Below are 18,356 nucleotides of genomic sequence, written 5' to 3'. Positions count from 1 at the left end.
TAGGAAAGAGAGTTTGTCTATGCTTGCCTTCCTTACTGTACTTTATTTGAATATGAGTCTACTCGGCATAGCACAAGGTCCCACAGTGACAGAGATGGGGAAGACCTGCTGTCAGGATGCTTATAACCTAATGAAAAGCTTATGTGCAAACCAGCAAGCAATTCCTAAGCAGGGCTGCATAGACGCACACGAGGGTGCACATGTGACACACAGAGAAGGGGTGCGCCAGGCAGCCGGGAATCACACAGAAGGGGCGTCCCCATTCAGACCAGGCCAGGGAAGAGGCTAAGCCCGGAGGAGTCTCCCTAGAGGTGCGCCAGGCAGCCAGGAATCACAGAACAAGAAGCCAGACTAGGAGCGTAGGAGGACTCCTGGGCTGACGAGATTTCAGTCAGAATGGACCTCTAGAGAAGGCAAGGCCAGCAGGCTCTGTGTACCCAGGCAGGACGGGCCTAAAGGAGACAGCACCTTGGCATCATTTCCCTGACGCCACCCCCCACCCCCCGCACACATTAGCTGTGTAAACGCACACACATTCATGTGAATAGATTCAGTGAAAACATGTTCAGTTAGTCACTGTATGTAGCAAACATTTGCTTCATTATAAATATATTTAAATATAACATAGACAAATAAAAGCAAAGAGTAAAAGTTAGAAGGAGACAGGTTTTGGGGAGGCACAGAAAGAAAAGATTGTTTTACTGTGATAGCTTTCAAAATAAAAGAAAGCTGGGCATAATGGCTCAGGCCTGTAATCCTAGCACTCTGGGAGGCCAAGTCAGGTGGATTGCTTGAGTTCACAAGTTCGAGATCAGTCTGAGCAAAAGGTAGATCCCATCTTGGCTAAAATAGAAAAACGGAGGCAAGAGGATCTCTTGAGCCCAAGACTTTGAGGTTGCTGTGAGCTGTGATGCCATAGGACTTTACACAGGGCAATGGCTTGAGACTCTGTCTCAAAAATAATAATAATGATGATGATGATGATGATAAATAAAAGAAACATTAAAGAAAAAATCAAAGGAAGAAAGAGTGAAAAGTAGGATGGGGATGGAGGAAGAGACACAACTTAAAGAATCAGGGGGTTCTCAGAGGAGGTTTCTTAGCAAAGGAAAGTATTCCCAGGAACAGTGTCCAGATGATGACTGTCCATACCCCTCCTCTCCCAGCATTCCAGGAGCCTCTGATTTGGGGTCAAAGTAATGAAACAATATTTCTGGGAGGTGAGATTCCCCTCTTTATAACACAAGGTACTGCACAACCATTGGAAAGCCTTTTTTTTCACCTCCTAATCAAATATTTAAGAGTACATAAACACAGCTAGGTATATGAAAATGTGATATATTGGGAAACTTCAAAGATTTTGCTTTCCATGTGAATTATTACTTTCCTTTATTATTTCTGATGGCGTGCCTTGCACGGATTAGGTCCTCTATAAATCTATTAACTGTAGTTTTCTTCGAAGGAGAAAAAGAGTGAAAAGTTGGAAAAACAAAAGTTTCCTTAAATTAGAAAGATACGGGGTTAGTATTCAGAAAAGGACTCAAATGTACCCCAGACTTTACTTCACAAAGGCAAACAGTGTAACTTAATTGTATATACCCTCATGTTAATCTGAAATTAAAAAAAAAAAAAAACACTTTATATAGATAAATGTTTTAAAATAAAAAGCCAAGCAAAGTATATGAACATAAATGCCAAAAAAATAACCACAAGAAGCTGCTCATCTCCACTAGTAATCATAGAAAAGGAAACAGAAATAATGAGATAATACACTTTGGTCCAACCGATTGGCAAGATTTTGAACAGTCACAAAGAACTGTGCTGTATATACTGGGACCTTTTGTAGACTTTTTTTTTTTTTTTTACAATATCCATTATATTGTTAAAATGTGCTTTGCTCTAAAGCACCCATTTCTTTCCTCTGTTGATTTTTCTCTAAAATGTATTGCATATATGTACAAAGGGGACATTCATCATAATTCTTTTAAAAAGATAAGAAATAATATGCATAACTTTCTGTAGGTATAATGGTTACCTATGTATGTCATGGTACAATCAGATGACTGATGCTAAGCAACAGTTTAAAATACAGCTTTATGGCCAAACGTGGTGGTTCATGCCTATAATCCCAGCAGTTTGGGAGGCAAGGTAGGAGTATTACTTGAAGTCAGGAATTTGGCCACATAATAAAACAAACACACGCACAAAAAATTTAAATTTATTTTTTACAAAAAATTTTCAAAAATTAGCTAGGCATAGTGGCACATGCTTGTTGTCCCAGGACTTGGAAAGTTGAAGCCTGAGGTTCATTGAAGCCGAATTAGAGGCTAAACTATAATCATGCCACAGCTCTCCAACCTGGATGGCAGACAGGGCCTTGTCTCTAAAAGAAAATACACACACACGAAGTTTTGTCATTTTAAAAAGAACATATTCCCATATAATTCATAGAAAAGGATTGAGAAAGAAACATATTAAAATGAAGATATTGTTTCTACAGAGCCTGGACAGAGATACAAAAAGAAAGGGCAGGTGAAAAGAGATGTGTGCTGATCCGTATTGTGTGAGTTATTTGCTCTTATAAGGAGATTATGGCTTATGTGTGATGTTAGTCAATGTTTTAAAGACGAAGAAGAAATAACCATCTGGGGCGGTGCCTGTGGCTCAAGGAGTAGGGTGCCGGTCCCATATGCCGGAGGTGGTGGGTTCAAACCCAGCCCCGGCCAAAAATCACACACAAAAAAAAAAGAAATGACTGTCTTATATTGCCTTATAAAATTTTAGATGAAGAAAGGAACATACCCATCATTTAGTTCAAACTCCTGAATTTAAGTAGGAAAAGGCCTGGTGTCAAAAATTTTGACATTACTTAAAAAAGGTGTTTTTGTGCCCTAACAGTTCAATTTTACTGCCTCAAATCCAGTGGTCCTCCCTACCTCTCAGGTGCACTGCAAGGATTGTTTAGTTTTAGGCACAATATCAGTAATTTTTTATTTAGGTGGCAACAATTCTGCGGGTAGTCAGTCTTCAATAAATGTAAACAGATGTGTACATCGCTATTATAGGAAGCAGAATCGAGTAGAGATTAATTCCGACCACATTGCTTCCCCAGATTAATCCTAATGAACCAGTAGTAATGCTTCTGCGTGCACTTCACGGTAATAGTCGATTGAAGAGTTCATGGTCCTAATTATTTAGTATTAAAGGGCTCATTCTGAGGTACACAGCAACATTCAATTAGGAAAAAAAAAATACATGCATTTGTTTAAACCGGAATTTATAAGGCATCATGGTTGCAGGCCCAACAAATACTCACAAGATCACCTCAAGAATTGGAATTTAGAGATAAATTTTCTACTGAAATGATAGAACAAGACACTGTGAACTTATTAATACAAAGGTTTGCTGCATCTTCTGAATAGATTAATTAAAAATTAAAAAAAAAAAAACCTGTCTACGGATAATTCAACATTGCAATGTCAACTCCTTTACTCACATCCTTTCAGCAGAGGGGTTCTTGCTGTCCCATTTACTGAAAGAGACTTAAAACCTTGATGCTCAACACCAAGTTCAAGTAACAACCGGGGACCATTTCAGTACAGAAAAAAAATAAGAAAACACAGCATTTGGCCCTATGTCTAAATTCCACTCCATTGTTCATTTATCAAATCAAAAATTATAATAAAAACAAGATTATGGACTTTATATAGGCCTATGAAATAAGTCTGGAAAACTGCAGATCCAGAAAAAAAAAATAATCAAAAACTTCAATATCAGCTATAAAACTTTCTAAAAATGAAACAAATAATATAATAAAGAACAGAGGTAGAATTTGGCTCTATACTGAGCTGCCCACCTATACGTTATTTTTAGGAGTCCCCAAGATGGAAAGGAAAACATTAAAAAAAAAAAAAAAATTCCGCAAGTCCCATACAAAATAGTCTGTGGTTGAATCTTCATTCTTATTCCAAACCAAGCCTCTTTGAATAAACTAAGTAAAGAGGAAAACAAACAAAACAAGATAAAAGGAAAGTAAAACATGTTCACGTGTAGAAATAAAGAAAGAAAACTATTTTAACTAATTATTTTAAAGTTGTTTTTATTCTCCTCACTCGCGCTCAGAGATAATTATCCTCACTGTACAAACAGCTGAGGTGACAGTTTACTTAAAGAGAAGCCTTACAATCCACTTTCTCTTCCTGGCTTCCAGAAAAGATTGGGCAATAGAAATTTATGTTTCAGATTGGGTGAAAGAAACACAAAAGAACAAAACTGGGATGAGGATATATTTTCTTTTCATCCAAGGATGTGCTATGAATTAAAGACAGTGAGATTATAAAGGGAGTGGCAATTTATAATCTCTCTCCTATTGAGAGGATGGCACATCCCAAAATTACCCCTTAACAACAATTTTAGCTCATAGATCAACACTAGGTTGATTTTTTTTTTTCCCCAGCAAATTCTAACAACTGCATTTCATGTTAAAAGGGATTCAGAATTCAACATAATATCCCTTAAGGACCAAATTCCATGGGTAAATGGAGTTAAGTATGTTCAGGAAAGCGCAGGCCAGGCCTAGGGACAGCACAGAGGTTTCAGTTAATCCAGGAGGAATCTGTGAATCTGGGGTTTTCCCTTTAGCCCTCTCCAGTCTGGGTTCTGTCACCAGCATTCCCACAGAACCATTCTTGGAAGGCCACCAACATGCTTTTGCCAAGTACCATGGGCACTTTGTCAGCTCATCCCGCGCAGCCTCTCAGCAGCGTTCATCCCAGCCTGCCTCTCCCTCCGGACGTGGCCACACTGCTCCTTTCCTCCTCCGTCCCCAGCTGTGCCGTCCCCTCCTCCCTTGCTCCTTCTGTCCGTAGCATGCAGCAGGCTCTGATGCCAGCTCTCTTTGCTCCCTCATCTGCATTCTCTTCCTTTTAATCACATCAAGTCCCATGACTTCTAATATCACCTCAAGCCTGTGCCCCACTTAGAAATCTCCCCTGAGCCTCATTCTCCTAGATCGCAGTGACTCCTTGATTTCACTACCAAAATAACTGATAGTCACTTAAAACTGAATATAGCTCCAAAAAGAGCTCTATTTTTTCTCCTTGTCCCTTTCTCTGTCTTTCCTTCCTTGTTTATTTGGGGAGACAAAAGCATACAGTTAATAGCACACATCTCTCTTATAAGATTATGTCCTGGTCATATTTTAATCCCTGCACTTGCCACTGTGCCTAGAACAGATTAAGTTCTCCAAAGATAAATTTTTGACAAAAAGATAGATGAGTGAATGGATGGGTGAAAAAATCCTAGATGAGATGGATATTACTTGGGAACATAATTAAATTATTATTTTGTTGGCCCTGCCTGCTAAACAAAACAAAACAAACACAGTAATGGCCGGACATTGTGGTGGGCACCTGTAGTCCCAGCTACTAGAGGCTTCAGCAAGAGAATCGCTGGAGCCGAAGAGTTTGAGGGTTCTGTGAGCTGTGACACCACATCACAGAGGGCGACAAAATGAGACTCTGTCTCAATTAAAAAATATATATTTTGTTTTATAGTCATTTCATTTGACCATATTGAATCCATGAAAATCAGCACCTTGTAAGAGAGAATATTGGTATATAAAGTCCCAAGAATCAACACAGTTATGACACTCAACTTATTCATTCCATTACTCTAGTCCTTATAGTAAAGGCAAGCTACTACATTTCAATACTGTGTGTGATTTGAACTTCATATGTTGTGGAATTAAATGTACTTTTCAGAATGGAAAAATCAGAAAAAACAGTTTGAATACAAAAAAGTAACTGCTTCTCTTACTTCCCATTGGACACTGTATTTGCCCTGATCATGGGCTTGAATCAGAGCCCGTGAAGTAAGAAATGGGTTCATGATCTCTAACATTAAAACTTGATATTCTCAAGACCTCTAATCTTATTGCCTTGAGTTTTTCTCTTAAGGAACATTTTGATATTTAAAATAAATACAAAATAATTCGCCATCTTACAGATCTTGGAGTATTGTTGTATAAACTAATCCGTTGTATCCGTAAACCCAAATATCTTCTGCATTTTCATTGCTTAAATAAAAGAAGAAAGCTCAACGTATACATAGTACTATTGCCTTCAACCACTGAAATGTAAAATAAGACAAAAGAAAAAGAAAAAAAAAAAAGAGTCACCCCGTTCACCCCGTAGGCATATCCAAGGATAAAGGAAAAGAGGGTACAAGGGCTGTTGAGAAAGTGGCCAGTCGTGTAATACAAAAAAAAGGCACGCATGGCTGCATACTTTCTGGACAGCCCTCATATTTATATTCTTTCCAACTATCATGAACACTATCATGGGAACTTCATTTTTTTTTAATTACAAATAACTTACACCCATTTATGTTCCAGCTTAGCAAAAAGTATTTGCAAAGAATCAGATATACATGCAAATAGATACATGTATATCATATATTTCGTGTATATCAATTATCTGTCCGTCTGACCAGTGCTGACTCCACGTGCATGCATTCCACAATCCCTCAGCCCCTACACTGTGGTGTGATTTCTGTTTTTTCTTCTAGCATGTATTGCTTTTTCACTATATAGTTGAGTATGTGAACATAGCATACTATGTATTTGATGTTTTAGCACATTTGTTCTTTAGTTTATAATTTTGCTTATTGTAAAAATGTATGCTGTGTGAGGACCTGGGCTATTGTTTTGTTCACTGATGTATCCATCAGAACAGTTCCAATTCTTACAACCTTCCTTCTCTTAATACCAGTATCTATATTTATCCTATCAGTTCTGTTACTCTGGTGGTCCTTGACTATATATGATTGCAAAATACCTAAAAGAGTCAAAACAATTTTGAAAAGAAAATGAAAAGCATTAAGTTGGGAGATACTAACTTCCCAATTTCAAATTCATTGTAAAACTACAGTCACCAAGATGGTGGTGGTACCAACATCACAAGAATGGAAAAACAAGCACCCCATGTACTCAATACTACGTTGGAACTAGTCAATCAATACTTAAGTGCACATATGGAAATAAAACTCAAGGAAAATCAGGCAGGTGGTGAGAGGAGGAAGGCTTTGGTAAATTCTCACCTAACTGGTACAGTGCACACATTCTGGGTGAAGAATGTACAAAAGCAAATTATATCACCAAAACTTGTGTACCCCATAATACAATATTTTGTAATGCACTTATATGATAAGGGGCTTTTATCCCGAACATATAGAAAATGTTTATACCTCAATCATGAGAAAACAAGGAATGAGATAATGTAGGCAAAATATTGAATATATATTTCAACAATGAAGATATAAAAATGGTTAATATGTACAAGGAAAGAAGCTCTACACTATTATTCATTAGGAGAATGTGAATTAATATAGCCTGAGGTATGATTTCACATCAGACAGAATGACTATAATAAATAAAAGCAGAAAATTAGATATGAATTTGAGAAATGGCAGCGATGATACACTTCCAGTGGTGATGTGCACTGAGGTGGACGCTTAATTTAGAAAAAGTTTGAGAGTTTTAAATAGTCCAACATACTTTTGCCATATGACCCAGGAATTTCATGCCTAGGTAGCCATCCAGGAAGAACAGAAACATACAGGAAGTGCCAAAATAAAAAGTATACATAATGTAAGAGATTTTGATAGAAGTAAAATCAATTATGCCCCCCAAATGTACAAATTCCAGGTAAAATGAATGTGCATAGCACATGTGGGTATATTTGACCAGTAATGATACCCTTCAATTGAACTTATAAAGCAATGCAAAGGCATCTCTTAAAATGTGTACACGTATTTTAGCACCGTCTATATACAGGCACAAAGACCTTCATGCAAATGGTCTTAGCAAATGGTTCTTATTTAAAAGAACCAGCTTTATTCGATAAAACCAAAAGTTAGAAAAAGACAAACATCTGGAAACTGATGAATGGATTAAGCAAAGTGGCAGGCCCATGCGGTGGGATATGACTCAGTAATAGAAGGAAGACAACTACTGATGTCCATCACCACATGGAAAAATACCCCAAATACACTGAGTGAGCGCAGCCAGACACAGAAGATGATATATTGCATTTTATGTGAAATGTCCAGACAAGGCAAATCAATGGAGACAGATAACAGATTAATGGTTGTCTGAGGTGGTCGGGTGGGAGACGTGGGGGGCAGACTTTAATAGTTAATGGACGTGAGGGATCTCACTGGGGTGATGGAAATGTTATAAAACTGATCTGCTGTGATGGTTGCATCATTTATAAATTGACTAAAAACCTTTGAATTCCACACTTGCAATGGGTAAATTATGTGATGTATAAACTAGGCCTCACTGAAGTTTGTGTACACCCACGTACATACACTCTGTACTAAATATGTGGGTTTAAACCATTCTCCTATTCTCATCCATGATTTTTCTTCCATCCTTGTTCTCAAATGTTTCCCAAAAGAATGGCCCAAAGTCAATAAAAACTAGCTATTGATTCCATAAAATCCATTTGAAGGAGGTTTTCAGAAACACTTTTGCTCCCGCAAGTGAGCTGTAACTGTGAAGTTATCCCTTTTGAATCGTTTTACACAATTTATAGAGTTTATACAATTTATCAAGTGTTGACAGTTCCAACTTACACATTTTCACTGCTTTGAAATGAACTTTTAAGATGACCATTTTATTTAAAATAAATACAACTAAATATTCAATAACTCAAGAGCTTATCATCTGTCAGAGAGAAAATGAAACAGAGAGTACTCTGGAAGCTTCATCCTGAAATTCACCTTTTCATTCCTGAGCTAATTTATCAAATAGTAGGGATGTAACACAAAAAGCATGATACAATTTAAAAGGAAATATTTAGCTTTATATATCTGATAATTTTTGAAAATGCTTCATTAAATTCTTAGTGGATCATTACTAGTTATCCCAATATTTTTTCAACAAGGACCCAACAGTTAAATTTGGGATGAAATTGAAAATAAAACATATAATTCACTAACATTTCATGCAATGAACCATTAAGCAGAACATGTTTACAAAATCAAAACCTGGATGTGTTTTCAAAGAAGGAATTTCTGGCACAGATCCCAGACTCCACATTCAGAAAAGAACTTAAAGCAATTAAAGTCTCATTGAGAATAACCAATAATAACATAAATAGTGGGTCTCACATTTTGTCTAGTTAAGCTACCATTATAGAAGATATTCCACATCTCTTATTTTTCAGTTACTATTAGCAACATTTTCAAGAAGATAAGCTAAGGGAAAAGCAAGAAAGAAATCAAGGGTCGAAGAAAGAATAAGGTAATGGGTCCTCCTTCCAATGCTGTTATATAAAAACTGATTTGTAAGGGGCCAATATCCATAGGAAACATATTTATGGCATTAATTTTTTTTTTCAGACAGTATATCACTTTGGCACCCTTGGTAGAGTACCATGGTGTCACAGCTTGCGGCAACCTCAAACTCTTGGGTTGAAGTGATTCTCTTGTCTCAGCCTCCCAAGTAGCTGGGACTACAGGCACCTGCCACAATGCTCGGCTGTATTTTTGTTGTAGTTGTCATTGTTGTTTAACAGGCCCAGACCGGGTTCGAACTCGCCAGCCCCCGTGTATATGGCTGGCGCCGTAACCACTGAGCAACAGGCGCCAAGCCTATGGCATTAATTTTTGTCCTGATGGACACAACTGAAACTGAAATCCATTTAAACAATTTCAGGAAAATGTCCTTGTGAGCGGTTTTGAAATATCTATGGACAATATAATTTGGTGAACAATTCACTAAAGAAACATCTGCGTGCAAAACAGATAAACGAATACATACATGAATCCGTATGTGAAGCTACCCAGAATCTTTGCTATTATGTCAGCACTACTGAAGAGTAAACTAAGTAAAAGTATTCTCTTGTAGATTCTTAGAAATTCTAAATGACTAATAGCAAGTTCTCTAATAAAAAATGTTTGATATTAGTTAATAATCTCAAAATAAGCACTGTATTTTTGGGTAATATTATTTTCCATAGCCATTTCCAGAAGCCAATGATCTGTGTTTTTAAAGTTTTTGTTGGTTTCAAAGCTATGTGTCCTGTATTGGAAGGTGGTGGCCTGTAAAGAGTATCATGAAAAGAAGGACAAGATTTTATTTCAATCTATTATTATAAGAATCTACTTCAAAATTGGAACATGTTACCCTATTAGCTAAACGTTAAAGCAAAGCAGATTGTTTATTCAGGGAATCATTGCATGTGCTAAATCTCTGTGCTAAAATGTTTACTGACTGCTTTCTCACAATTGTGAATTCGCAAGTAAAAATTGCCTTACATTGAACGTGCATTCTCCCTTAGCATTACAAATCTCACCTGCTCCAGGCACACATTCAGAAACAAGAGCCTCTGTGAGTCAGATGATCTTAATCTTGGCCCAAATCCATTTCAGGACTTAAAATTAACTTTCTGCCTGGTACAAACCGGTGACTACTGTGACCATGCTCCCAATTCCATCTTTTAGAGACATGGTCCTTTCTCGAGCTCTGCCAGTGAGCTCGCTACCGTTGCTACCAGCAAACCAAATGGCAATTAAAACTGAGCGTTCAAAAACAGGCTATGTTAACCACAGTAATAATTAGTAATAAGTCCTAACAAGTTACCTGACTGAATCTTCACAACTACCCTGTTTCCCTGAAAATAAGACAGTGTCTTATTTTAAGGTGTGCTCCCAAAGATGTGCTAGGTCGTATTTTCAGGGGACGTCTTATCTTTCCTGTAAGTAGGTCTTATTTTCGGAGGATGTCTTATTTTCGGGGAAATGGGGTAGGTGAAGATTGGATATCATTAACTTCATTTACAGATAAGAAACCCAGATTTAGGGAGGTTTGCTAAATCCTGGTAGTGACAAGGTCTTGGTAGAAAAAGGCCCTCTGTTCTCTTGTCTTCTTGGAAGCTGCGTTTTCCGTTCTCTTCCCTTTCACCCTACTTTGGTTTTGGAGTCAAGAAGACAAAGCAAGGACAGTGGACCATCAATAAAAGAAAAACGTTTTACTCACTTGTTTCCTTCAACCAACTCACTTTCTAAAATGCCTTTATCCCAGCTGCCAGACTAATGCTTCCTTCTAATTGCAGCTGGCCATTCTCCTACCCTGGGATCTCCAGGTTCCACCTGAGCTCTTACCAGCACAGCAGCCTTTCGCCGACCCCGGGCCTGTGTTGCATCGGCAGCTCCCGCACTTGCTGGGCTTCCCACCACACTGGAGTCATCGGCCCCCATCCCTGTTCCCTCCTCCTCTCTGCTGTTGGTCATAATGTTTTTCAGGAAATCTCAAAATAGCTGGTTCACAAAAAGACTAAAAAGTTCTATCCTGAGGAGTCCTAGAAATTATTTAAGTTAACTTGTTTTTATGTAATTCTATGCATATTACTTTTAGGTATGGCATGTGCATTTGCTTGATGGAAGTCATTTTGTGTACCTTTTAAAAAATCATTTCATGTACTGTATTTCACGTATACTTATGATTATTTAATAGTATCCTAAATCTTGGCTAATAGGATTAAGAGAGGGTTGTTCTCGTCTTTTCTATGTTGATTATCTTTTCCCCTCATGCCAGATCCATTGATTAATCCATGCTGTCAACATATTTATGTTGTTTAGGGAACACCTCTTCTCTACTCCCCCCTACTTTCAGGTGGAAGGATCCCCACTAAAGGAACACACCGGTCTCCTGCTCATCTGTTACTTCTTCCTAGTGAAGAGTGAGTTGTCTGGTGTGTGGGTGGACAAGGGAGCCATCAGATCATGTCTCTTGATTGTCATAATTCACCTATAAAATATCTTTGAGCACCAGAAATTGGTATTTTTGGCTTGCCATCTGTCCCTGGGACTAAAGGGAGACAGAAATCCTATGAAAATCCACACCATTCTTTAGATGAGCTATTTTAAGATTTTTGTTAGAAATCCAAAGGAGCTTTAATGACTTAACCTGACTAAGACTTATGCTGTACCATCCAATACCTTCTGTCAAGAACAAAGAAAATATTTTAATTTTTACCTGCTGACTCCTATCTACCTCCAACTGTGGTGAGTAAACAAGGCACCATTTCCCCATCAAACTTTAATAACCCCAGTATACCATTCATTCTGTGGGGCATGGCGGATATAGCTGTAATGAAGAAAGACCATGTCCCTGGTAGCAAGTCTCCCACTAACATATCTGCCTTCCTTTAGTCGTCTCCCACCCAATAACCTGTCTACTAACTTGTTTTTATCTTTGAATATTCTAACACCAAAGCAATACTTGAAATTATATTAATGTTAAAAGTAGAGAAGAGGTGTTCCCTAAACAACATAGGGATAGGTTTCAGCCACCTGTGGACACTGAGGACTTTTCCTTTGAAACCACCAAAATTATTCTCATGTCAATAATCCCAGCATCAACGGCTGTGGCTTACAAATGTACTTAGTAAGTACATTAGAAAAGGAAATGTTTGTGTGTTGCAGTGAGATGAAATGGGGGAAACATGGGAATCTTGTGTAGGAGAATAGGCAGGCAACACTCGGCTATTGCTGGAAAGCCCTCCACTGACACTAGGGAACAGCATAGGCACAATTCCAGGTTCACTTTAAGAGCAAGGAAATTTGAAGATGTCATCTTGTCTTTCATGAGGCTCTCTGGCACTGTCAACTGAAGTTACAAGGCAGGTCCATGGCTACTAAATTCACTTTTAGGAGACCCCGCAGGTGCAGTTTCCTGTTCTACGCCCCCCAGGCCTCCTTACAGACACACTGCCTTCTAATTCTTCTCTGAATCCTCTACAGCTCACATGAATGTCATCTGGCCAGGCTGGACACAGTGCAGTCTGCCTTTACCATCATTCCGACCTTCTGCAAAGGCATGTGCTGTATATTCTGCCTTCTTCAGAGTCTTCTTTTATCAGTTCTCAACAGTCTTCCTTTTCTTAACAAAATATTCCTCTTCTGAATAAAAAGTTATATTTTTTAAACTATTGTCACTGTATTTTAGGAGTGTATTTTAAAAGCATTCGTGTTGGCCATGTGCGGCTGAGGCAAGAGAATGGCTTAATCCCAAGAGTTTGAGGTTGCTGTGAGCTGTGATGCCACAGGACTCTACTTAGTGAGACTCTGTCTCAAAATAAATAAATAAATATAAATAAAACAGAATACTTGGGAATAAATTTAAGCAATCAGGTGAACGATCAGTACACTGAACACTACATATAAAATATTGATGGAAGAAATAGAGACACAAGTAAATGAAAAGATATCCTATGTTTATGGATTAGCAGAATTCATAATCAAAATTTTCATAGTATCTAAAGCAATAGATAGATGCCATCTCTATCAAAATTTTAGTAACCTTTTTTTAGAAATATAAAAAAGCAATTCTTAAATTTGTGTAAAACCAGAAAAGAACTTGAATAAAAAATCCTGAGGGGAAAAAAAGCTAAAATATCACACAACCTAATTTTAAAATAATATTAAGCCTTTACATTCTGCTCAAATGATGATTAAACTTAAAAACAACTGTAGGTTTAATTTTACATTGTTAGGGCCAAGTCTTTTCTGTTATCAAAGATTACAGTTTCTCTCTCTATAGCCTTCAATCCCTACATAAATGTAGACAACAATGCTAGTAAAATATATTTTGAATCTATTAAAATAAAGAAATACGTATTTAAGATAATAAAATGGGACTTTTCTTCTAGAAAAGTACACGTCATTGAATTAGCCTGATTTCTCTAGAGTAAAAGAAAATTCGTTCAAAGACAAAAAGAAAAGAAAACGTTGAACTTCAGAGCTTGCCTTCTAAAAGGAGGTATAAGTTAGTTTTAAGCAATCCCAGTTAAGGAAAACATACAAAGAAAAAAAGAAAAAAAAAATACCCAATGTACACAGCCCTACTATGAAACTAATTTGGGACTCTCACATGAAAGCTATAACCCAGCTACAACTTAACAATAGGGGGAAGTGGGAAAGGGGGGGGTGTGTAGAGGGAGGGGAATCGGTGGGATCACACCTGTGGTGCATATTACAGGGGTATTTGCGAAACTTGGTAAATGTAGAATGTAAATGTTTTGGCACAGTAACTGAGATAACGCCGGAAAGGCTATGTTAACCACTGTGATAAAAATGTGTCAAATGGTTTATGAAGTGAGTGTATGATGCCCCATAATCATATCATTGTATACAGTTATGATTTAATAAAAAAAAATTAAAAAAAAAAAAAAAAAAAAGGTTGCAGTTGAAACTCATTGAACGTGAATTTCAATACTGCCTGAATTCCAAATCAGGCTTGGCTATAGATACTCTGTTAGTTCCTAAGGGAAATCAATACTCTTTAGAAAAGAAAAAAATAAAACTAAGTTTTGTTTGATTTTTTTCTTTTTTTTTTTTCTTCTTAAACAAAAAACTGAACCAGATCTTCCTTTTGGAAGTTTAGAAAGTTCCCAATCCCAGAGGGACTTCAGGTAGCTGCGCTGAAACAAAGGCTCAGGAAGAGGCAGGGAAGTTCCCAGACGTACGTTCCCACATAAAAGGGAAGGAGCATGAACCTTTCCACTTTGTCTGGATTTCTGGAGGAGCTCAATTCCATCATTTCTCTGTCTCTCTTCTATACAAGTAGAAGTATTTATTTTGAAGTTGTTGTTTTTTTTTTTTAGGAACAAATTTCAATAAACAGAATGAGAAACAAACATTACCAATGAAATTCATTTTGATGATCCTGAATGGTCTTGCCTCTGAGTTCAAACAATTTTCAAGAGTAAAAAAATTTTATTTGTGGATTGAATGAAATTGCAAATATATTTACATCAATAAGGATAGGATGTGCTTGAGTTTCCAAGAGAGCTGGGCCCTATCTAATGGTACTCAAGGTCCCTGTCATCCTCCAGGCCAGTCTGCTATGGCCGTTGTCATCTACGTCGCATCAAGTTAAACTTTCACAGGTCTGGGAAGACTGAACTCATTACGTTTAAGATTTTTTTTTAACAGATGAATACATTGTCCTGTTCATAACTCTGTAGTCAGGAGTGTCTGGCTGGGTTTTGAACATAATTTTCTTAAAAAAGCAATTGACCTTCTAGTAAACAAAAAGATCATTTTATTTATTTATTTTTTAATTGTTTGGCATTTTGCTATGATTTGTATCTTCTTCAAAATTTAGGCATTGCCCATGTGATAGGATTGAGGTGTGGCTTCGTGAAATAGATCGGGTATCTCTCTCGGAGAGAATCAGCCCCTACTTTTGCCTTTCCAACTGCTGTCAGGTGAGAACACAGCGTTCCTGCCCTCCAGGGTGACGCAGCGTCCAGCCTCCCTCTCAGAAAAGAAAGGCAGCCACAGTAGAGGCTGGCCCCTTGTTCTTGGATTTCCCAGGATCCAGAACTGGGAGAAATAAGTTCCTGTGGTTTATAAGTCTCCCATTCAGCAGTATTTTATTATAGCCATACAAAGATAATTATTGTTTTAACGACTGGAGAAAAGGGGAGTAGTTAGTATAGGCATTCTGGGACTCTTTGGTTGAATGACCATTTGGTTTATTGGGGTTAGATGGAGAGAAAGGTTATACAGTAGTCCTTCTATGTCAATGATCAAAATCAGTTGATATTTCATGTAATACATTATGTAATGCTACGAAGGTCAAAGCCTGCTGAACTGCGACCTTTGACTAAGGAGAAGTACTGCAAGGAGCCATTTTTTAACGTGCATGTATGGCCCTGGGAGGAGAAGACACTGCATATAACCCCTCACACAGACTCTTTCTAACTAACCTGGTTCTGGGTGTTCATGTATCTATTTTTAGTATGCAAAGTGATAACTGAGTTCTAGGTGAAGTGCAGCATGTCTGCCCTGTAGAAAGGCAAGGAAGAAAGTAATGTCTGTGGCTACCAAATCGTCACTGATGTTTCCTAGGAACGCCAGACCTACTAAGGTGGATGCATTTATTTATTATGAACTACGTATACTTTTAAAGACCTGTTGCTGAGAAATGCAATTAATTGTAAACCTTGGGGCACCATTTCCCTTGTGGAAATGGATAGATTATGCTCATTTTGCTAATCTCATTCTGCTTAAAATATTGTTTGGAGGAAGTGTTCTTGGCCTCCTTGTGAACTCATAGCCAAGGTCAGACACAGACCCCCGTATTTAATGTTATCCGGTTGTTCCTTCTCCTGTCCTTGATACATGCGTTTGCTCTAGCAGTTTTGATTTGAGAATGCACGGTAAGAAAACAAAACAAAAAAACACTTTTATTTGGAAGTCCAGGAACCTGGCTTCTTGTTTCAGTTATACTAACACCGTGCTAATTGCCCTCTGCAACTTTTCCTTTGTTTTTATCTATACATTACAGCTTTCCAAGTCAACTATTACAAAATGGCATATCCTACTCTACATTCTATATTCCAGACCCTGGAAACATGGAAGAGTATAAAAGGAGCAAGAAAGAGGAGTCAACAGCTTTGGTTTTCAGTTGGGACGTTTAAAGGAAGAAAATCACCTCCACATGGGCCCTAATGGTTCACCGGTTGAAACTGGACTACTGCTCAGTTTGTTTCCCACTCCATACTTCCAATAAATACTTGTCCATCTAAATCAAAGAAGTTAAAAAGTTGGTTTTTTTGAGTTAAGACTGTCTTATAAAACCTACATCTTAAATACGTTACAAATGCACTTTTCACTTTTATGTTCAGCATATCACCAAATACCAAGAATGACCAAAGGCAGAGTAGTTCCCATGACACAGAGTGCACAGTCTGGGAGGGGCCCTGACACGCCAGTGTGTGGTCTGCAAGATTAAGGAATGATTTAAATTGTACTTTTATTTTTTGTGTCATTTGAGATATATTAAATCCATCAAAAAACAAATAGCCATATGCCCAGGCATTTACGAGGTAGACAGTCTCATCCAACTGTCTCTTACAAGACTATAATCCATAATAAACAAAAACCTTTCAGTTAAGTTTTTCCCAGCATGCTTTGCATAGGTGTTCAATTCCTACAAGCACCAGGATCCACGTAATCACTCTGTGACTATTATTTCCACAGACGGTCCAGAAATCCTGGACTAATTCATTCAGTAGAATCTGCCAATGGAATCATAGTGAGAAGTTCCAATTTCAAAGCTAATTGGTAAATTTTGCAGCATACTGAAGTATAGTAGGAATGGAGGTATGTTCTTAGAACCCTCTACAAAAGAACCTGCTTTGAGCAGCATCCCTGAAGGGCTGCTTCAGCTAGAACTGCTCTGAATCGACCACATCATTAGTTGTGAGGCCTCATTTCCTCTGGCTACTCCCAGTAATGACTGAGCAGGGGAGGTCCTCGTGCTGGCTTCCAAAGGTAGAAACAACCCAAAGGTGCATTGGTGGAGAATGGGTAAAGAAAATGTGATGTATACATACCACGGAATATGATTCTGCCTTAAAAAGAAAGGAAATTTTGATGAGAGTTACAGTGTAGATGAACATTGAAGATATTAAACTAAATAAAGTAAATCGGACAGGAAAAGGACAAATACTGTTTAATTCTGGCTATCCGAGGTGCCTGGAAAAGTCAAATTCATAGAGACAGAAAGCAGAAAAGTGGTGACAAGGGGTTAGGTGAAGGGAGGACATGAGGTGTTAGTATTTAAAGGGTGCACGATTTCAGTTTGGGATGAAGAAAAAGTTTAGAGAAGGAGGGTGGTGATGTTTGCCCAGCACTATGAATGTACTTTAATGCCACTGAATTCTTTTACAATTAGTAAATTTTACGTTATTTATATTTTATTAAAGTTAAAAAAGAAAAGAGCTGAGCCATCCTACTTCCTCTGTGGCCATTTTCCTGGAGCCCTTTGTGATGTTTTAATTTTGCTTGTGTCTGAATTCTGGCTTCCAAGAAATGAGTCAGACTTAAGAAGAATTTGCTCCTTGGATACCAGTCACAGTTGCGAGGCATAGGAAAGACCCACGAGATAAGAACTGGTTCTGGTTCCTGCTAGTCAGGATAAAGATCTCCACTTTAAAATGATGTCTCTTGGGCGGCACCTGTGGCTCAAGGAGTAGGGCGCCGGCCCCATATACCGTACCGGGTGTTGGGGGTCAAGACCAGCCCTGGCCAAAAATAAAAATAAATAAACAAAATGATAAGATGGTGAAATAGATCATACCATTAACACCAATACAGTCAGAGAGTGTTTTTTTAATTATCATCCCTAAAATAGCCTCACCCTATATGAGATGCAACGTGCGCACACGGGCGTGTGTCTTTCACAAACTTCCAAAGTTAGACGGCAGAATTAGCAAACCTAGGATGACAGGCCTGCTGACCAATATTTATGCAGCGTTTCCTCCAGGCCAGGCTCA

The sequence above is a fragment of the Nycticebus coucang genome, chromosome 23 (genome assembly GCF_027406575.1).
Source record: "Nycticebus coucang isolate mNycCou1 chromosome 23, mNycCou1.pri, whole genome shotgun sequence".
NCBI classification, from domain to species: Eukaryota; Metazoa; Chordata; class Mammalia; order Primates; family Lorisidae; genus Nycticebus; species Nycticebus coucang.
This window is presented reverse-complemented; position numbering follows the sequence as displayed.